Genomic DNA, 21,135 nt, shown 5'->3' on the forward strand with positions numbered 1-21,135 from the left:
GCCGGGTTCCCCTTTTCAGCCACTCTGGAGTCCTCCAACCCGCCCCCACCCATCCACTCTGGGCTCTCTAAATCCCACATTCCCACAATGCACCTTGGTATCCCCACCCTCCTCTGTCCCTAATCCCCCTAGTCCCTTCCCTTGGGTCCTCCTGGACACCCCAACCCACAGTCCGGCCCCCACATACACCCCAGTCACTCATCACACGCTGAGCTAGTCCTTCAGGGGCCCCCACAGCCCCCCAAACTCCTCCATCCATGAGCCCCGTGGGCCTGTGGCCGGGAAGGTGGGGGAAGCTCCCACTTTGGCTGGGCTGGGGGTGGGTGTTGATCTTTTCCTGCCTTGTGTGTGCTGAGCTCACAAAGGCTATTTGCGCCTTCAGGGTGGGGTGTGGTTTTGGCCAAAGGTGACATGGTTTGGTAGCCCTGTGGATGCTGCGTGGTGTCTGGAATGGGGCGTGTGTTCCCATCATGCCCCTTCCCCTCTGCCTGCAGAGCTGAGGACAGACAGGTCTGAGGAGCAGAGCAGGAGCTCTGGGAAGGAGAAGAGCAATATGAAGATGGAGTCTAAGATGAGACCAGGTGACTTCTGTGGAGGGAGACATGCTGGACAGCGCCAAGGATTGGGGAGACAACCAGGTGTGAGCCTCGGGCTCAGATTTCTAATTGTAGCTGTGATGGCAGAATGGGAGGAGGGTTGAAGCCAGAGCCCTGGGGTGCGGGAGTAGCGAGAAGAGGAGCCTCGCCACCATTGCTTTTCCTCTTGTGTTGTGTTTCATACCAAGGGAAAAGAAGTCACGGGGACGGAGTCCAGCTCTGAGGTGAGATGGAAAGTGAGCGAGAGCAGTAACCTCGTGAATCCTGTTGATGCCAGGCAAGACCTGCCCAGCTGGGATGAGAGTAGCTGTCTCTGTCGGTGAGAGAAGTATCTGGTTTGGGAAGGGCTCTGGTCACAGCCCCCCTGGCTCCAGGCAGGGACGTCCCCTTACCTGGGTGTGGGTTTCTGGACTAGCTGTGGCTTCAAGGGAGATGATGTTGCCATTCGTAGGGGCTGATCATCTCTCTGGCCAGGAGTGGTGTGTGCTCCCTAGCAGAAGGTTGGATCCATGAGGGTGACTCCCTGTTCTGAGTTTCTTTCTTTCTCCAAGGTTTCTCTCTCTGTGTTGGCCAACTTACACTAAAACTCTCTCTCTCCTTTCATGGACACCTGTCATGTTCAGTTGCCTTCATCCTCTTCCTCTGCTCCTCCTCCCCCAGTCCCCTATGGGCTCAGCTGGGTCTATCTGCCCACGGGCAAGGTCTCTGCCATACTGGGAAGGATGTGTCCTGCCTGCCAGGATAAGGGGGTTGCTCCTCCCACCCCCTATCTTCAGGGAGACCTCATTGCTGTCACTGGGTCACAGCGTGAGTGGCCGGTCATGTCTTTGGGGCTGTGGGGTCTGAGACTGAGAGGAGTGGGCTCGCAGTCATGGCTTTGGGCACAGGATTAGAGATGCCCAGAACCCCCCTTATCACCCGCTAGCTCCATTACTGCATCACCCAAAAGCCTCGCTCAGGGTCCACTATGCCTCCTTGTGCTGGGCACTGCAGGGCCAATCAGAGGGACAGCAGGATGCATGAGGAAATAGATGTGTGTGTGAGGCAGATGGGTGGGGGGGTGGCATACATTGGGGATGGATGGGAGGTTGAGAGTTTGACGGACAGCGGGACAGATGGAGAGCTGCAGGGACAGATGGTGAGGTCACAGGCTGGACTTGTGATGGGTTCAGCTCATGGCCGCTGGCCCTGTCATCTCCTGCCCGCATCTGCCCGTCTGACTCTGCCCCTGTCTCTCACAGGCAGCACTCAGCAGAGTCTGGCCCTGTCGTTACACTGGTGCCTACATCCAGCGCACACCTGTGTGTTATGTGCTCCTGGAGAGCTCAGGCAGGGACAAGCGTGCGGCTCACGGCTGCTGAACCAGCTACTCCAAAGCTGCCACAGCTCTCCCCCTCCTTGGGCAGCAAGACCCTGGCCGGGGGGCAGGGCCGCCCAGAGGCGGGGGGCAAGAGGGGCAATTTGCCCCAGGCCCCACCAGAGTTTTCAGGGCCCCGGGCGGGTCTTTCACTCCTCCGGGGGCGGAAAACTCTTGCGGACCGGGCGAGAGCTTCTCCGCTCCCGGTCTTCGCCGGCGGGGGGTCCTGCCGCTCCGGCGGAAGGACCCCGCTGGCGACCACCGCCGACGGAGCGGGACCCGCGCTGAAGTTCAGCTCGGTCTTCGGCGATACAGCGGCGGGGCCCCTTCCGGGCCCCGCCACCAAAGTGACCTGAAGACCGGGCGGGGCCCTACCCAGTACCGCCAAGACCAGGCTGCACTTTGGCGGCAGGTCCGGCGGCCGGTAATTCGCGGGGCGGGGTCTTCGTCGCCGCAGGTCCCGAACGGAAGGGCCCCGGTCCCGCCAAGACCCCGGGTCCCCGGAATCCTCTGGGCGGCCCTGCCGGGGGGTTCCCTGTCCCTCCTCGCTGCCTGCTCAGCACAGAGACCAAGGTCACCTGACTTTGCCCAGCCTCTAGCTGGAGCTGCTCCAGCCCGGAATTGCTGGTATCCAGCCTGGCCGGAGTTGGTGCGATGTCCTAGCGGAGTCCGTTCTTTCTCCCCTGTAGATGACGATTTTCCCCACTGCAGTTAGTTGCTCTTTCTCTGCTTCCCCATAGCCCCTCCCCAGTGATAGTGACCCCTGCTGGCCAGGCACGGGAGTGTCCTGTAGGTGCCTTCTTGTAGGAGCAGAGACTCCTGGTGGCGAGGGGCAGCAATGCCTGGCATGTATCCCCCCCAGCATTGCTGCAGCGACCCCTGGTGGCCACTGAGGGCAGTTGCCTATGTGACCCCACCACTGCCATTGCGCCTGTGAGCGCTGGTGAGTAGGTGAGGCAGGGCCCTGTATGTATATCAGCCATTGGGGCAGTGCCCTCTGCGTATCCCACTCTCATCTCGGTGACTCGTGTTGCCCAGGTGGGGCAGTCCCCTGTGTGTATTTACTCCCCCCAACCCCTGCATTGGGCCAGTGACCACTGGTAACCAGAGGAGTCAGTGCCTGAGGTGTGTTCTTCACCTCCCCCAAGGTGGCAGGGTGCCTGGGTGGCCGTGTCAGGCAGTGCCCTGGGTATCTTCCAACCCCTTTGTGGCAGTGAGTCCTGCTCTTGGTGCGTGTCACTCCCCCACTAGGGATGTGCACTGGTGGCCAAGTATGGCAGTGCCCTGTGTGTAGCCCCCTCTCTCCCTGCCCCCACCCCCCAGGGTGACCAGATAGAAAGTGTGAAGAATCGGGATGGAGTGGAGGGTAATAGGCACCTACATAAGAAAAAGCCCCGAATATCGGGACTGTCCCTATAAAATCGGGACATCTGGTCACCCTATCCCCTCTACCCCTGTGCCAGGTATGGCAGGCACTGATCCCTGGCATCCCCGTGGGGCAATACCCTCTGTATATCCCCCAATTGGGGCAGTGACCCCTGCTGGTCAGGTGGGGCAGTGCCCTGTGTGTGTCCCCCCCTATTTAGGTAGTGACCCCTGGTGGCTAAGTGAGGCAGTGGCCTTTGATTTCCTCTTCTCTCCCCAGCCCCCTCTCTCTCTGGGGTAGGGCCCCCATTTGGGGCACTACCCGATGTGTATCTTTACTAATTGGAGCAGTGACCTCCCCGTGGTGCCCTGGTGTGGCAGTGCCCTATTGGTATCTCCCTCCCTCTCTCCCCACACCATTGTGGTAGTGGCCACTTCAGGCAGTGGCCTGTTTATCACCCCCCCACACCACCACCACCACCATTGCAGCAGTGCCCCCTGGTGGCCATGTGCAGCAGTGCCCTGCATGTATCCCCCCCAACCATTGCTGCAGTGACCCCAGGTGCCCAGTTTGAGTAGTAGCCTGTGTGTACCTCACCTCTTGGGGCAGTAACGTGTGGGGCCAGCTAAGACAGTGCACAGTCTGTGATGTCTGGTGGCCACGTAGGGCAGTGGCCTGTATGTACCATCTCCTCTGGGGCAGTGACCACTGGTGTCTTGGTGCTAAGATGCAGCCACCTCTGGGTTACATGGTGGGGCTGTTTACAGGACAATGGGGACAGGCCCCCCTGTTCCAGGAAGTAGGGGAATGTCTGGTGTTCGGGGCAGAGCATTCCTCCTATTGAACTGTGATGCTCTGAGCAGTAGCGGAGTCGACATGGGGCTGGCACAATCCATAGATCAGGTTGTTATATAAAATGCACATGGATTTTAACCCTTCACATACAGTAATGGCAAAGTTCTTGGTTCAGGCTTGTAGCAGTGATGGTATAAACTGCAGGTTCAAATCAAGTCTCTGGAGTCCATCCACAGCTGGGATGGGCCATTCAGTCCTTTGTACAGAGCTTCAGATTGTAGCAAAGTCCTCCAGGGGTATGAAGCAGGATTGAAGACAAAATGGAGATGAGGCATCAGCCTTGTATAGTCTCTTGCCAAGTGGTCTTTGCTTTCTTTTCCCAAGGACACTCTACCCAGCATGAGGCATAGAAAACCTTAGAGTTCTGTCCATAGGCAGGTCCCTGCATACCTTGCTGAGTTACAAGGGATATCTGCCTTCTCTCAATGGGTCGATTGTATAGATGATGGTCCTTAATGGGCCATCAAGCAGGTTAGGCAGAACTGACACCAACTTGTCTGGCTGGGGTGTTCCCTGGAAGCAGAGCACAAGTTTGAAATATGGACAGTATATTCATAACGTCAACTACAAGAATGACACACATCTAGAGATAGCATAATTATAATCACCCAATCAGAACCTCTCCATAGACCCCATACACGACAACCTTTCTATAATATTGGCTGCAAATATAGAACAGTGGTCCCAACGGTGATCTATACAGTTACAGATTATGTCAATAACATCACAGGAGGTGACACGGCATCAGTGAGACTGATACTGGAATAGCCTCCAGTTTTGGTGTCCTCATTTGAAAAAGATGTTGTGAAATTGGAGCTGGGGCAACAAACAGCCACCAAACGTTCTGAGGGCTGGAGAAAATGCCTTCTAGGAGCTATTGAATGAGCTCAACCTGTTTAGCTTATCAAAATAAGATTGAAAGGTGACTTAATTGAAGTGTTGAAGGGCCTTAATCGAGAGAAAAGATTGGGTATTAAAGCAGAGAAAGGCATAACAAGCCCCAATGGCTGGAAGGTGAAAAGAGACAAATTCATATTACAACTAAGGCACAAATATTAACCAGCGAGGATGATTCACCACAGGAACAAGCTACCAAGGAAAGTGGTGGATTCTCCATCTCCTGATGTCATTTAATGAAGACTAGATGCCTTTCTGGAATGTGTTTGCCCCAAAAGTATCTCTTGTGTCATACAGGAGGCCTGTGATATGCAGTGGATCAGATTAGATGCTCTAATGGTCCCTTCTGGCCATAAAGTCGACTAATTTCTGAAATATTGAGTGTAGCATTGGGAGCAGCATCTGATGTTTTCCTGTCTCGCCGGCTTGCTTCCTAGAACGAACGCTTCTTGAGTGGGGTGATCCACAGGGAGTAGCTCAAACCTCCAAAGTGCCTGGGCAGGGGCAGGACATTAGCACAGCAAGGGAGGGGTGTGGCAGTGACATCACAAAGGCCTTTTGCAGGACCTCAGACTATTGGTCAAAGATGGTGGGGAGGTGGTGACCTCACAGAGAGATGCTGACATCAGCCAGGCAGGACAGGGGTGAGGGGCCTGGGAAACCTCAGAGACCCCTGTGGCTTTGCTTCAGCAAGTCTCCTTCTCGAGGTCTCTTTTTGAGGACTGAGAGAGTATTCGGGTTCATGGACGTGAGCACCAGGAGGAGCCTCTTTCGACTTTTCTCCTTCCGTTTTCCTGATTTTACTAGAAAACAGCCATCCCTGTTTAGAAGGTAAGAGCCTCCTCAAGGTTTGAAACCTGTTCAGTCTGAGCCATCTGGTGACAGTTGAATTCTAGGCATGGAAAACACGAGCTTAAGGAGGCAGAATTTTATTCTGCACCTGGGATTTTGTCCCTTAGAATCACTGGGGACATTAGGGTTTGTTCTTTTGGTTTCACCTTTTCCGCCATCCATCCCTCCCTCCTTTCTCTTTGTCTCTTGCTTCTTTTGTCCTCTCTCCTGTTCCCCTCCCAAGACCAGGAGTTGTGTGTGTGCGTGTTATGGGGGAGCAGTGTGGTTTTTCCCCGTGAAGCCAGCACCAGACCTGGCACCACCCCCAGCTCTGCCCCCTTCCTGCCACTGCATCCCCATCTCACCTCCTGACCCTGGCTGGGCGCTCCTGGCCCCTCATAGCAGGGGGCTGTGCAGGGGGGTCTCCTTGCAACCATGAGTGGGTGTCTGGTGGGTGCTGTCACCTCCACCAGAGACCCCCCAAGAAACTCACTAGCTTCCTCCGCATGCGGGGAGGGGCTCCTACTTTCTGTCTTGAGGGGGGAGATTCCGTGATGTCAGAGCCTATGGTGAGAGGGGTTCGAATCACGAGTCTGGAGTGGCAGGGCAACCCCCTCCCCCAGTCAGATTCTGCTAGGGGGCTGGGCTGGGCTCTGTCGGGAGGAAGACACAGGAAAAAGCAGCCGCCACAATGGAACCCAGGAGTCCTGGCTCCCGGCCCCCCTGCTATGACCTCTAGACCCACCTCTGCTCCCAGAGCCAGGGATAGAACCCAGAGGTCCCTGGCGCCCAGCCCCCTCCCTGCTCTGACCACTAGACCCCACTCCTCTTTTAGGCTCGCTGCCTCTTCTATCCACCCACCCCACCTGTCCATCCCTTTGCTGCAGGTTTCTGGAGTGTCACCCCTGCTCTGCACTCCCCCAGTGCAGCCCAAGGCCTTTCCTCCCCCCAACCACACATCCTCTCCCCCCTCGTGCTGGATCATCTGCTTGGGCCCCTGCCCCCTCTCAGGGTGCGCTGTGCGGCGTGGCTGGGGATTGTGCAGTGGCTCAGCACCAGGCAACGCAGAACGGACACCACAGGCCCTGCCCTGCCCCACCGCACTGGAGCTGCCTTCCAGGTGCATTGGAGCCCAGTACCCTACACCTGTTCCCTCCTGCCCCACAAGGGGTGAGCTGCAGCCCCACCACGCTCTGCAGAGGGGAGAAGGGTCAAGCCAATCAGCCCATTTAGGATGGGGGAATCAACACCCTTTTTTCTGCACAGCCACTGACCATCAGCGGGATTCCTCCTTCGCCTCCCTTCTGTGCCTCGTGTGACTAAATCTCTGTACCTAGACAGCTGGTCCATCCGCTGCACCCCAGTCCCCCATGCCTGAGCCTCCCTGCCAAAACCCTGCACCTGGCTCCAGAGAATTAAGTCTCACATCTCGCTGGGAACTCGACTTCTTGTGCCCAGAGAGTCTCACCCCCCTCAGCAGATGACCCGAGTCTGAGAAACACAGTGTCCGCCTTCTGTAAAGAAGTACTTGGAGAGGTTTTTTTTGTGTGTGACCACGTGGCCTAACGGATAAGGTGTCTGACTTCGGATCAGGCAATTGAGGGTTCAAGTCCTTTTGTGGTTGTGCTTGTGCAGTTTTACCTTTGGGCTGAAAGTCCTGCTCCCTTCAGGGCTGGAACCTCTTTTTGGCCGCTCAGGCCAATGCTCTGGCTTCAGCTAGAGCCCCAGGAAGGAGTTGGGGGTTGGGCGTCACAAAGGCTGGGGCATGAGCCCCAGGTGCTTCCAGTCTCGCCTTTGCCCTTCCTGACTTGCCAAAGAAACTGGGTGGCTGCCCGGGCTAGAGTGTGGAGCAGTTTCCCTCTTCCAAGTGTGCACCTGTCCCTGTGCTGGAGGGTACTTGCTACATAGCCCCTTGGGAGCCTTGGTATTTCTCTGCTTCTCGTCAGCTGGGGAAAAGCCTCTTGGGAAAAATCTCCTGCCCCACTGCCCAAGTGAGCACCGTGAGTGGGAATGGTCAGAGGCCCCACCAGGGGGCTGGCCCTGCTTTCCTACCGTCTTGTGATGTTGGCCACAGAGCATCAGCAGCCGCCCCCGCATGCTGGACTGTGGGTGGCCTTCAGTGGGTGTTTGGCATGGCAGGGAGGAAGCTGGCTAGGGGTCTTTGTCGCTGTCTGCTGGCCACGCATAGGCATGGTCCTCCCCTCCTCTGAACAGCCAGAGTGAGTCTGTGCTTAGAAAGCAGAGACACAGGAGACTGGAGACAAGAGGGTGAGAAAGATTGAGAAAGGACCTATGAAGACAGCCCACACTACAGGGACACTGCCTGGTTAAGGGATATGGAGGCAATTGAAATGTGCTTGGGAGGATGGTGATGAGGAATTGAAAAAATGTTGGATTCAGTGAAAGATGAGACCGAATGGCAGCTTCACGGAGGGTCATTGTGATCAAACACCCCACCCATGGGCACCTCGAACTGTGCTAGACACAGAGAAAAGGCAAAGAGGGATCCAGCCCCTGAGTGATCCCCTTCTGGGAGAAGAGCCCCTGGATAATTAGGAGGTGGGTTGGGAATGGAGTGGAAGGTCCCTCAGGACGAGGCGAGAGAAAGGCCTCAGAGCTAGGGACACTAGTCAATACGAGTGAAAGGGCTTCACGCCCTCCAGCAGCAACAGCTGAGGGCTGCAGGTTCGGGCTGAGATCCCTGGGGAATGTCTCCATCCTCATCTGGGGTTGGTTTAGATTTAAACAATGATGCAGCCTCTGCTCCTGAGCAAAAGCACCGGAACCTAGGTAGAAGTGGGGGAGCCCCGAGGCCCTGCCCTTCTCCATGGCCCCAACTCTCTTCTTCCCCTGGAGGCCCTGCCCCCAAGCCAGGACAGACGCTGAAGCCGGGCCATGGTAAAAGCCACCTAGGGAGCCCAAGCCACTACGGGGAGCTCCAAACCCTCCACCTGCCCTGGCTTAGGGGCCGGGGTGCCCAAGAGCCTGTGGTCATCAGCTGAGGCAGCCGGGAATGCAGCTATAAGTCAGCCCAAAGGGTGGAAGGCATCTCTAGCTGGACTCTCAGGTTCAATAGCATGGGGCCATCTGGACCAAAGATCTCCCTTGAGCGGGCATTAGTAACCAAGCAGGAGGGACAAGAGAGACTTTTGTGCAATTGGGATGCTGAGCAGTAGGGCCTCTGGGGCTTCGTAGCAATACGACGCAGCTCCAGCAGATCCTGCCAAGCTCTGAACTGTGACTGTGAGAGTCAGAGTCCCGAGGGCCGACCATCACCCCATGGGACCAGCTGGCTGTGGGTTTTCTGCAGATCACCTGTGACCACTAGTATTCACATGGCAGACTTGTCCACTGCTCTCCTTGGTTCTCTCCAGCTGCTCCCTCCCTCGAGACCCTGTCTCCTCCCCCATCTCTAGTTCTCGTCTCTGCTCTTACCCCACCCCCTTTGTTTTCTCAGGGACCTAGCCCCACATTGCTGTGCTGGCCACGATCCCGTTCAACCTTCCAGATCGGCTGGGCCAGGAGCACATTCCCAGGTGGTTCTCCCCTAGGTAGAGAGCAGTGATGGCTGGTGTGTCCTCACGGGAAACCAGCTCCCAAAAACAGAGCCAGGAGCTGGTCCCAGCGCATCCCCCATCCGCTGCGAGGAGAGAAAATCACCCCTAGCCCAAGGCCCAGCTGCAAAGCGCTTGCTGAATTACAGGCTGTCTTGGAAGCCCCCTGCACTGTGCTGGGCCCACAAATCCATCTCCCAGCCACAGGGGACGTCAGTGTCACCAAAATCAGAGCCGTGGGGAAGGGAGCAGACGGGGTTAAACCTGTGGTGCTTATGGCCACCACACGCATTGGCCTCCCCTGAGGCAGGGGACTCACAGGCCCTGGATCCCCTGCACCCTATAGCCTGGATCTCTGACACCCCCAGACCCAGCTGGGGAGCTGCTGTTGCAGCCCCTCTGGGGAAGCAGTGGGAGCCACACTCGCCAGTGGCAATAGTTCAGAGGTGGCCACAGACTCTGTGACTCAGGCAGATGGGGGCTTGGCTCTGTATCTCCCCCAGCAGGAAGAACAGAGGCTCAGGGGGGCACAAGAAGGGGCCAAGGTGACAAACAGGAACAGGGGAGATTTTCTTCTTGCTGCAATTCATCAAAATCTCATCCCTGGAAAGCTCCAGCAGGGGGGAACTCAGCCCACCAACCACTCAGTGAGCTACATAGATACAGGGCCGTCCTTACCCATACGCAAACTACGCAGCTGTGTAGGTCGCCAGGAAATCTGAGGCACCAAATTGCCCCAAATTTCCTGGTGCCCTACGCAGCTGCGTACTGCTCCAGCGGCGAACTCGATCCCCCGGCTGCCTGAGCCGGCCAGGAAAGCTGCCCCTGCCCCTGCTCTGCCTCTTCCCCAAAGCCCCCCCACAATGCTCTGCCCCCATGCTGCCTCTTCCCGCCCCTGCTCCACCCCATCCCCCCCCACTCTGCCCCTTCCCCTGAGCTACACCCCGGTGCACTGCAGGAGGGATCAGGTGCACCCGGCACTCACCGGGCAGTGGGAAGTGGAACGACCTGGCCCCAGCCTGCTCTGCTCCACCAGCTCCCAGCCACGCCGCTGGTGAGTGCTGGGGGGTGTTTCTCCCTCACCCCGCAACTTCCAAGGCTGGGAGCAGAGTGCAGCAGGCTGGGGCCGGATCAATCCACTTCCCGCCGCCCCATGAGTGTGGGGTCAGGCCTGCCCTGCAATTACTGGGCGGCGGGAAGTGGAGTGACCTGGCCCCACCCTGCTCCGCTCTGCCAGCTCGGGCTGGGGGACGGGGGTGCCGTGTAGGGCACCAAAATGTCTCGGGACAACCCTGAATAGATCATTTTTCCACAGGGACCAATGGCTGTTAGACTAGAGATATTCAGGCTGCCTGTACAGGCCTAGACTTTAAGAACTTAGGTGTATTTTTATCACTTAGCTAGTGACAGGGGTATAAAACAAAGAACCAAAATCCCAGTCTGCCTGTGTCTGGGCCTTCTCTCCCTCGGAGAGTCTGAGCCCTTGTTCATAGGCTAAGGCCTTTGGCTAAGCAGCAGGGGCAGCCATGAGCTGGGAAGCGAATGGTCCCATCCTCACCTCCCAAACCCGTCACACTGAACAAGGTGGGGTTGGGCTGTTAGGAAGACGATCCTGTCCCCATAGTGCCCATCACCAGCAGATAACGAAACAGATCTTAAGGGAGCATCCGGTTTGGCAAGAAATCCCTTCTCAATGGTTGTGGTTGTGAAACCCTCATTTCTGTAGGGTTTATCTTTCTGGCCCCCACTTTTCTATTCTCAATCTGTCTGGTTCTCTAGTTGTTTCTGTCTGCTGCCGAGTTAATTTTGCTGAGTGTAAGTTAATTAGGTGAGTGGGATATAATTGGTTAGAGAATTCTCTTAGAATAGGTTAGAATTGGTTAGTTACCTTTCAGTACAATGATTGGTTAAGGTCTAGCTGAGAATTACTGTGTAAACTGGGGTCAGACAGGAAGTGGGCGGGGAAATTGGAATCATGCTAACGGTGGGGGGAGGGGTGGGAACAGGGACACAGGCCAGGCTCTGCGGTGTCAGAGCTGGGAAGGGGGACGTGGGGTAAACAGTCTGCAGTGTCAGAGCTGATAGACTTATCAACTTTAAGGTCAGAAGGGACCATTATGATCATCTAGTCCGACCTCCTGCACAACGCAGGCCACAGACTCTCACCCACCCACTCCTGTAACAAATCCCTGCCCTATGTCTGAGCTATCGAAGTCCTCAACTCGTTGTTTAAAGACTTCAAGGTGCAGAGAATCCTCCAGCAAGTGACACATGCCCCACGCTGCAGAGGAAGGTGATAACCCCCAGGGTCTCTGCCAATCTGCCCTGGAGGAAAATTCCTTCCTGACCCCAAATATGGCGATCAGCTAAACCCTGAGCATGTGGGCAGGACTCAGCAGCCAGCACCCAGGAAAGAATTGTCTGTAGGGATGTGGGGTAAACGCTCTGCAGTGTCAGAGCTGGGAAGGGAACAACATGGAACAGACTCTATCAGTGTATAGAGATAAGCCCGACTGGTGTGAAGGGCTTCGGAATCTGCTTGCTTGGAAACTAACCCCAGTAAACATCCCTTTGTCTGCGCTTCTGACTTCTGGTTTTTGCTGCTTGCTGTCTGCGACAAGAGCCAGGGAAGTGGGCGGGGGAAGGGAAAGCCCTCTAACAATGGCTCCTTGCTCCTCTCCCTCCAGGCTCAGGGGTCAAGGATGGGCAGGACTCCAGGCTCTGCTTGAGGGATCCTGGCACAGGGGCTGGTGGGGGAGAAAGGATTGTAGATGCTCATCTGCACTCTGGAGAGGAGGTAATAAGTGAAGGGGGCATTTTTGAGTCCTCTCCTTCTCAGTGTCCCCAGGGCTAGAATTCTACATTCCACAGGGCCAAATAAGGGGGTGAAGCCATTTGGCTAATGAAAACCAGTGCTCCAGGTGAGGTTTGAACTCACAACCTCAGCATAGCTCCTCTCAGCACTGCCCTATAAGTACTGTTCGCTAACCAATTGCGCCACTGGAGCACCTGTAAATTGTGATTCTCCAAACCCCCTAGGTTGATAAAGGCAAGGAGTGACCCCAAATCATTCTCGATGGAGCTGAGAGCAGGTAGCAACAAGTGTTGTACTCAGTGGGGTGGATTTTTCTTAAGGGTTCCAGGTCCCATTTCACCCTTTTGTTCTTCCCTGTGTAATAACAGAGCTGGTTAAGACTCAATGGAGAGTCTTGCTGCAGACCAACAGGTCTGAAATCACTGATAACCAGCACTAAGCATTAGTCCTGCTTTGGGACAGTGTCTCTCATGCAAGGAACTGCCCAGTCTGCGCTAGCAGTGAGGCTCCCTCACTAACAGCTGAAATCAGGGAGAGCTGTGTGAAGTGCAGGGCCCCAGGGGTGCCTGAACAGGGGGGAACAACACCCCAGGACTTTTAAAAATGGGAGGGCTCTGCCTTGCCACTTTGTAATGACCGTAAGGGCGAGTGAGGGGGGGAGGGGACGGAGAGCAGTGCGCGGGAGGAAGGATCTTGGGGTATGAGGCAGTGTAGGAGCGGGGCCTTGGGGAGGGGGTGGTGCAGGGGCGTGGCCTCAAGTTGAAGGGGTGGGGCTACTGCTTGGGCTCTAGTGGACGCCACTTTTAGGCAAGGCCGCCCAGGGGGTGGGCAAGTGGGGCAAAAAACCCTCCATAGCAGTCCAGTTCCTTGCTGTTGCTTGGCTAACCACTGCATGCATGTGCTATACCGTACCCTGAGCTGATGCCCGGCTTTTGTGCTCAATACAGCCTTGTCCCTCTGTGGCGCAATGGGTCAGCGTGTTTGGCTGTTAACCGAAAGGATGGTGGTTCAAGCCCACCCAGGGACGACGCTAAGCCCGTGCTACTTCCTTGCTTCCCTGAGGCCTGTGGGGGGAGCCTCAAAGGTCCCATTTTGCTGCCTCTTGGCCTCAGTGCTTTCAGCTGGTGGTCCAAAGAGCAGGCTGGATGCCATTCAGAAACCCATCTGCCAGCAGCCGTGCCGGAGGCTCAGGCTTAATCCTCAAAGCCGAGCACAAAAACTTTCAGCCGGGAACATTTCGCTCCCTTCCCGCCTCCGCCCAAGCGGCAAGGGAGAAGCGGAGGAGACAGGCCGGCTCAAAGACACCTCCCTCCCACTTCCCTGTATGCTGTGCAAAGCTCTTGGCCTGCCTCATGCCTCGTCAGGAAAGCACGGCCATGCGGCCCAAGCCTGAGTCACGTCCGCGGCCTGGCCCGCCCCGCCCCGCCCCGCCCCGGCTGACAGCGCGCAGAGCCACGCGAGTCAATGGCAGGTCGAGTCGGGAGCCTCGGCTCTTTCCCCTGACAGCCACACACACAGCGCTGCCTAGCGCCCCCAGAGCCTCCCTCGTGTTCTCCCGCAGCAGCCGCCTGCCGGTGTGGGTGGAAAAAGGGGACCAGGAAGCACTGCAGCCTCATTCCGGGACAGGAGGCCCTCGCCACGCCCAGGCCTGCCTCTTGCAGCCAGAGGTGCCAGGGAGCTCCCTGGCAGGCCGCCACTTCGCCTCAGCCACCTCTTGCCTCATGGCCTAGGCTCTTGGGGCTCTGCTGGTCACCCGCTCGCTTGAAGGCCCAGAGGGAAAAGAAACAAGTGCACACGTAGCAGAGGATGGTTTCGATCCATCGACCTCTGGGTTATGGGCCCAGCACGCTCCCGCTGCGCCACTCTGCTGCTTCTGCACACTCTTCCCCCTGCCACCTAGCTGCCACTATCCAGATTAGTGCCTTACACGTCCTCGCTCTGGCAGGCAGATGCGCAGGCTACTAGGCAGCTGCCCTGGTCACAGGATTTTACAGCTAGCTTCTACAGGGTAAAAAGGATCTATTTGGGGTTTGGACCCCATTGGGAGCTGGGTAGCTGAGTGCCAGAGACGGGAGCACTTCTTAAACTGTTTTCAGTTACGCTTGTGGGGGACGAGGTTCAGCCTTGGATCCGTGTCTGCAGCAGGCAAGCACCTCTGGCTCAATCGCCCCCCGCCGTATTAGCAGAGTAAAACGCGGAGCGAACGCACACGCCTTGCAAAGGAAGAGGAGCCGGGATCTCGAACAAAAGTCAGCATTTTATTAAGATGAAGTTCAAAGAAAAAAAAAGTGTACGGGACAGAGTTTCGGCATAGAAGTTGCTGGTGCTCAGGGAACAACGTACAGCTTACCCAAGGGGTGCAAAGTTCGGTTTAAAATGGGTTGGCGTAAGGAATACATAATCTGCAATAGCCCTGACTGGGGGTAAAAGGTTAACGTACAGCCACTGAGTTAGGAGGGTATGTTGTCCATATGAGGGCTACGTTCGGGTGTGGAGTATAACGAGCGGTTACGACGATGAGGATGGATTGACCCGCGTTAGGTGAGTTTTAACGTTCGGTGTTTGGGAATCTTTGCCACAATCTAGTTGAAGCAGGGTCAGTATGAAGTCAACCCTGCCATCTGTTGGTGATCTGTCGTCAAGGCCTTTTGGGGCTGATGTCATTTGCATGGTAACACCCACCCCGGATTGCATGATGGGAGTGCTTGTCCAAACGGTCATTTCAGCTGCTGCGGGATCCCCAGTCTCTTTGTTATTGGGGCAGGAGTAATCCAGTGTATTTTCCTGTTGATTTTGGATCAAGGACAGAGTAACTGTACCTGGCATTTGAGGCCTGAGAGCGTCACCCTCGCCTGAAAAGTACTCACCATTAAGGGGTAGGGGTTCCTAAGGGGAGCACATGGAGGGAGGTAGAAATGGATGTTTGTTGGTCTCTTGCAGGTGCTGCTGATGTCCTTTCTGCTGTCCCTGGTGTGGAAAGACAGAGGCAGAAGGGGTTTTGAATCCCTTAAAATTGTTGTGAGTGCTGCAGTTGCTCGCCCTAAGCTTATGCCGTTAGATCTCTTTCACGGTGTATTTTAGCCCTGAAAGGTAAAAGGTGTGTTGTGAGGTAGCAAAGGTTAGTTGCAGAGGTGGTGCATGTGCCACGGAAGTTGTGTGCCCCCGTCCAAGAGTCCAGGATTTGCATAAACCCACCCACTGACCTGTGACTAACAATCTCACTCTGCTAACTTTTCGAGCAAAACAGGCCAAAGAAAGTGAATGCGAGCGCTGTACCACAGCCCCGGTGCTCTTTTCGGTTCCTTCCCACAGAACTTTCCTTCCATAGCAGTCCAGTTCCTTGCTGTTGCTTGGCTAACCACTGCATGCATGTGCTATACCGTACCCTGAGCTGATTCCGGGCTTTTGTGCTCAATACAGCCTTACCTTCCCATGTCTCTGTGGCGCAATGGGTCAGCGTGTTCGGCTGTTAACCGAAAGGATGGTGGTTCGAGCCCACCCAGGGACGACGCTAAGCCCGTGCTACTTCCTTGCTTCCCCGAGGCCTGTGGGGGGAGCCTCAAAGGTCCCATTTTGTTGCCTCTTGGCCTCAGTGCTTTCAGCTGGTGGTCCAAAGAGCAGGCTGGATGCCATTCAGAAACCCATCTGCCAGCAGCCGTGCCGGAGGCTCAGGCTTAATCCTCAAAGCCGAGCACAAAACTTTCAGCCGGAACATTTCGCTCCCTTCCCGCCTCCGCCTGCGGCAAGGGAGAAGCGGAGGAGACAGGCCGGCTCAAAGACACCTCCCTCCCACTTCCCTGTACGCTGTGCAAAGCTCTTGGCCTGCCTCATGCCTCGTCAGGAAAGCACGGCCATGCGGCCCAAGCCTGAGTCACGTCCGCGGCCTGGCCCGCCCCGCCCCGCCCCGGCTGACAGCGCGCAGAGCCACGCGAGTCAATGGCAGGTCGAGTCGGGAGCCTCGGCTCTTTCCCCTGACAGCCACACACACAGCGCTGCCTAGCGCCCCCAGAGCCTCCCTCGTGTTCTCCCGCAGCAGCCGCCTCCTGGTGTGGGTGGGAAAAGGGGACCAGGAAGCACTGCAGCCTCATTCCGGGACAGGAGGCCCTCGCCACGCCCAGGCCTGCCTCTTGCAGCCAGAGGTGCCAGGGAGCTCCCTGGCAGGCCGCCACTTCGCCTCAGCCACCTCTTGCCTCATGGCCTAGGCTCTTGGGGCTCTGCTGGTCACCCGCTCGCTTGAAGGCCCAGAGGGAAAAGAAACAAGTGCACACGTAGCAGAGGATGGTTTCGATCCATCGACCTCTGGGTTATGGGCCCAGCACGCTCCCGCTGCGCCACTCTGCTGCTTCTGCACACTCATCCCCCTGCTACCTAGCTGCCACTATCCGGATTAGTGCCTTACACGTCCTCGCTCTGGCAGGCAGATGCGCAGGCTACTAGGCAGCTGCCCTGGTCACAGGATTTTACAGCTAGCTTCTACAGGGTAAAAAGGATCTATTTGGGGTTTGGACCCCATTGGGAGCTGGGTAGCTGAATGCCAGAGACGGGAGCACTTCTTAAACTGTTTTCAGTTACGCTTGTGGGGGACGAGGTTCAGCCTTGGATCCGTGTCTGCAGCAGGCAAGCACCTCTGGCTCAATCGCCCCCCGCCGTATTAGCAGAGTAAAACGCGGAGCGAACGCACACGCCTTGCAAAGGAAGAGGAGCCGGGATCTCGAACAAAAGTCAGCATTTTATTAAGATGAAGTTCAAAGAAAAAAAAAGTGTACGGGACAGAGTTTCGGCATAGAAGTTGCTGGTGCTCAGGGAACAACGTACAGCTTACCCAAGGGGTGCAAAGTTCGGTTTAAAATGGGTTGGCGTAAGGAATACATAATCTGCAATAGCCCTGACTGGGGGTAAAAGGTTAACGTACAGCCACTGAGTTAGGAGGGTATGTTGTCCATATGAGGGCTACGTTCGGGTGTGGAGTATAACGAGCGGTTACGACGATGAGGATGGATTGACCCGCGTTAGGTGAGTTTTAACGTTCGGTGTTTGGGAATCTTTGCCACAATCTAGTTGAAGCAGGGTCAGTATGAAGTCAACCCTGCCATCTGTTGGTGATCTGTCGTCAAGGCCTTTTGGGGCTGATGTCATTTGCATGGTAACACCCACCCCGGATTGCATGATGGGAGTGCTTGTCCAAACGGTCATTTCAGCTGCTGCGGGATCCCCAGTCTCTTTGTTATTGGGGCAGGAGTAATCCAGTGTATTTTCCTGTTGATTTTGGATCAAGGACAGAGTAACTGTACCTGGCATTTGAGGCCTGAGAGCGTCACCCTCGCCTGAAAAGTACTCACCATTAAGGGGTAGGGGTTCCTAAGGGGAGCACATGGAGGGAGGTAGAAATGGATGTTTGTTGGTCTCTTGCAGGTGCTGCTGATGTTCTTTCTGCTGTCCCTGGTGTGGAAAGACAGAGGCAGAGGGGGTTTTGAATCCCTTAAAATTGTTGTGAGTGCTGCAGTTGCTCGCCCTAAGCTTATGCCGTTAGATCTCTTTCACGGTGTATTTTAGCCCTGAAAGGTAAAAGGTGTGTTGTGAGGTAGCAAACGTTAGTTGCAGAGGTGGTGCATGTGCCACGGAAGTTGTGTGCCCCCGTCCAAGAGTCCAGGATTTGCATAAACCCACCCACTGACCTGTGACAAACAATCTCACTCTGCTAACTTTTCCAGCAAAACAGGCCAAAGAAAGTGTATGCGAGCGCTGTACCACAGCCCCGGTGCTCTTTTCGGTTCCTTCCCACAGAACTTTCCTTCCATAGCAGTCCAGTTCCTTGCTGTTGCTTGGCTAACCACTGCATGCATGTGCTATACCGTACCCTGAGCTGATTCCGGGCTTTTGTGCTCAATACAGCCTTACCTTTCCATGTCTCTGTGGCGCAATGGGTCAGCGTGTTCGGCTGTTAACCGAAAGGATGGTGGTTCGAGCCCACCCAGGGACGACGCTAAGCCCGTGCTACTTCCTTGCTTCCCCGAGGCCTGTGGGGGGAGCCTCAAAGGTCCCATTTTGTTGCCTCTGGCCTCAGTGCTTTCAGCTGGTGGTCCAAAGAGCAGGCTGGATGCCATTCAGAAACCCATCTGCCAGCAGCCGTGCCGGAGGCTCAGGCTTAATCCTCAAAGCCGAGCACAAAACTTTCAGCCGGGAACATTTCGCTCCTTCCGCCTCCGCCCAAGCGGCAAGGGAGAAGCGGAGGAGACAGGCCGGCTCAAAGACACCTCCTCCCACTTCCCTGTACGCTGTGCAAGCTCTTGGCCTGCCTCATGCCTCGTCAGGAAAGCACGCCATGCGGCCCAAGCCTGAGTCACGTCCGCGCCTGGCCCGCCCGCCCGGCTGACAGCGCGCAGAGCCACGCGAGTCAATGGCAGGTCGAGTCGGGAGCCTCGGCTCTTTCCTGACAGCCACACACACAGCGCTGCCTAGCGCCCCAGAGCCTCTCCTCGTGTTCTCCCGCAGCAGCCGCCTGGTGTGGGTGGAAAAAGGGGACCAGGAAGCACTGCAGCCTCATTCCGGGACAGGAGGCCCTCGCCACGCCCAGGCCTGCCTCTTGCAGCCAGAGGTGCCAGGAGCTCCTGGCAGGCCGCCACTTCGCCTCAGCCACCTCTTGCCTCATGGCCTAGGCTCTTGGGGCTCTGCTGGTCACCCGCTCGCTTGAAGGCCCAGAGGGAAAAGAAACAAGTGCACACGTAGCAGAGGATGGTTTCGATCCATCGACCTCTGGGTTATGGGCCCAGCACGCTCCCGCTGCGCCACTCTGCTGCTTCTGCACACTCTTCCCCCTGCCACCTAGCTGCCACTATCCGGATTAGTGCCTTACACGCCCTCGCTCTGGCAGGCAGATGCGCAGGCTACTAGGCAGCTGCCCTGGTCACAGGATTTTACAGCTAGCTTCTACAGGGTAAAAAGGATCTATTTGGGGTTTGGACCCCATTGGGAGCTGGGTAGCTGAGTGCCAGAGACGGGAGCACTTCTTAAACTGTTTTCAGTTACGCTTGTGGGGGACGAGGTTCAGTCTTGGATCCGTATCTGCAGCAGGCAAGCACCTCTGGCTCAATCGCCCCCCGCCGTATTAGCAGAGTAAAACGCGGAGCGAACGCACACGCCTTGCAAAGGAAGAGGAGCCGGGATCTCGAACAAAAGTCAGCATTTTATTAAGATGAGGTTCAAAGAAAAAAAAAGTGTACGGGACAGAGTTTTGGCGTAGAAGTTTCTGGTGCTCAGGGAACAACGTACAGCTTACCCAAGGGGTGCAAAGTTCGGTTTAAAATGGGGTGGCGTAAGGAATACATAATCTGCAATAGCCCTGACTGGGGGTAAAAAGTTAACGTACAGACACTGAGTTAGGAGGAGCAGCAAAGAGTCCTGTGGCACCTTATAGACTAACAGACGTTTTGCAGCATGAGCTTTCGTGGGTGAATACCCACTTCTTCAGATGCAAGTTCACCCACGAAAGCTCATGCTGCAAAAGGTCTGTTAGTCTATAAGGTGCCGCAGGACTCTTTGCTGCTTCTACAGAACCAGACTAACACGGCTACCCCTCTGATACTTGAGTTAGGAGGGTATGTTGTCCATATGTGGGCTACGTTCGGGTGTGGAGTATAACGAGCGGTTACGACGATGAGGATGGATTGACCCACGTTAGGTGAGTTTTAACGTTCGGTGTTTTGGAATCTTTGCCACAATCTAGTTGAAGCAGGGTCAGTATGAAGTCTACCCTGCCATCTGTTGGTGATCTGTCGTCAAGGCTGATGTCATTTGCATGGTTACACCCACCCCGGATTGCATGATGGGAGTGCTTGTCCAAACGGTCATTTCAGCTGCTGCGGGATCCCCAGTCTCTTTGTTATTGGGGCAGGAGTAATCCAGTGTATTTTCCTGTTGATTTTGGATCAAGGACAGAGTAACTGTACCTAGCATTTGAGGCCTGAGAGCATCACCCTCGCCTGAAAAGTACTCACCATTAAGGGGCATGGGTTCCTAACGGCAGCATGTGGAGGGAGGTAGAAATGGATGTTTGTTGGTGTCTTGCAGGTGCTGCTTATGTCCTTTCTGCTGTCCCTGGTGTGGAAAGACAGAGGCAGAGGCGGTTTTGAATCTCTTCAAATTGTTGTGAGTGCTGCAGTTGCTCACCCTAAGCTTATGCCGTTAGATCTCTTTCACGGTGTATTTTGGTCCTGAGAGGTAAAAGGTGTGTTGTTAGGGAGTGAGGTAGCAAACGTTAGTTGCAGAGATGGTGCATGTGCCACAGAAGTTGTGTGCGCCCCCGTCCCCACTCCTGGCCAAGAGTCCAGTATTTGCATAAACCCACCCACTGACCTGTGACTAACAATCTTGCTCTGCTAACTCTTCCTGCAAAACTTTTCTGCCAGGTTCTTATTCCCATCTGTATTCCTACAAATTTAAGCTTTTAAGTAGCGTCAGAGTCCACCTCCTTCAGTATAACTCAATTTTTTACTTATGTCTAATATTTTAAGTTTATGCTTTAACACATTCTTTGTAAGGGGATAATAATTTTATTTTTCAACTAAAGAGAAAAGAAAACCATAAAATGTGCATTTAGAGAGTTCAGAAGAATCTCAAAAATGTTAAACATATATTTGTTTTCAATTTCTCTTAAATATTCTTTGGAACCCATGTCCCTTGTCTAACGATTTTTATGTAGGTTCGGGTGAGTCCCAAAATCATGAACTGCTAAGTACCGTTCTACTGTCCTTGATTCATATATCCAGGATTACTACACTTTATTACTCCTGCCCTATTAAGAAAGAGTTTGGGGATCCCACAGCAGCCAAAATCACCATTTGGACAAGCACCCCCATCATGCAATG

At 55.3% G+C, this 21,135-nt stretch overlaps 7 non-coding genes across 7 annotated transcripts; 3 read left to right on the forward strand and 4 right to left on the reverse strand.

Moving 5' to 3' along the window:
* Nucleotides 1-12,369: 12,369 nt before the first annotated feature.
* Nucleotides 12,370-12,463, reverse strand: TRNAI-UAU. Its single transcript has 2 exons — nucleotides 12,426-12,463; nucleotides 12,370-12,405 (listed from the first exon to the last, which is right to left on the reverse strand). It is a non-coding gene; the product is annotated as a tRNA-Ile (tRNA).
* A 759-nt stretch (nucleotides 12,464-13,222) lies between these two features.
* On the forward strand, nucleotides 13,223-13,298 carry TRNAN-GUU. Its single transcript has one exon. It is a non-coding gene; the product is annotated as a tRNA-Asn (tRNA).
* A 770-nt stretch (nucleotides 13,299-14,068) lies between these two features.
* Nucleotides 14,069-14,140, reverse strand: TRNAM-CAU. The gene has a single exon. It is a non-coding gene; the product is annotated as a tRNA-Met (tRNA).
* A 1,565-nt stretch (nucleotides 14,141-15,705) lies between these two features.
* On the forward strand, nucleotides 15,706-15,779 carry TRNAN-GUU. Its single transcript has one exon. It is a non-coding gene; the product is annotated as a tRNA-Asn (tRNA).
* Nucleotides 15,780-16,540: 761 nt separating this feature from the next.
* TRNAM-CAU lies at nucleotides 16,541-16,612 on the reverse strand. The gene has a single exon. It is a non-coding gene; the product is annotated as a tRNA-Met (tRNA).
* A 1,565-nt stretch (nucleotides 16,613-18,177) lies between these two features.
* Nucleotides 18,178-18,251, forward strand: TRNAN-GUU. Its single transcript has one exon. It is a non-coding gene; the product is annotated as a tRNA-Asn (tRNA).
* A 743-nt stretch (nucleotides 18,252-18,994) lies between these two features.
* On the reverse strand, nucleotides 18,995-19,066 carry TRNAM-CAU. The gene has a single exon. It is a non-coding gene; the product is annotated as a tRNA-Met (tRNA).
* Nucleotides 19,067-21,135: the final 2,069 nt, after the last annotated feature.

Source organism: Mauremys reevesii, linkage group 12, assembly GCF_016161935.1.
Source record: "Mauremys reevesii isolate NIE-2019 linkage group 12, ASM1616193v1, whole genome shotgun sequence".
Taxonomy (NCBI): domain Eukaryota; kingdom Metazoa; phylum Chordata; order Testudines; family Geoemydidae; genus Mauremys; species Mauremys reevesii.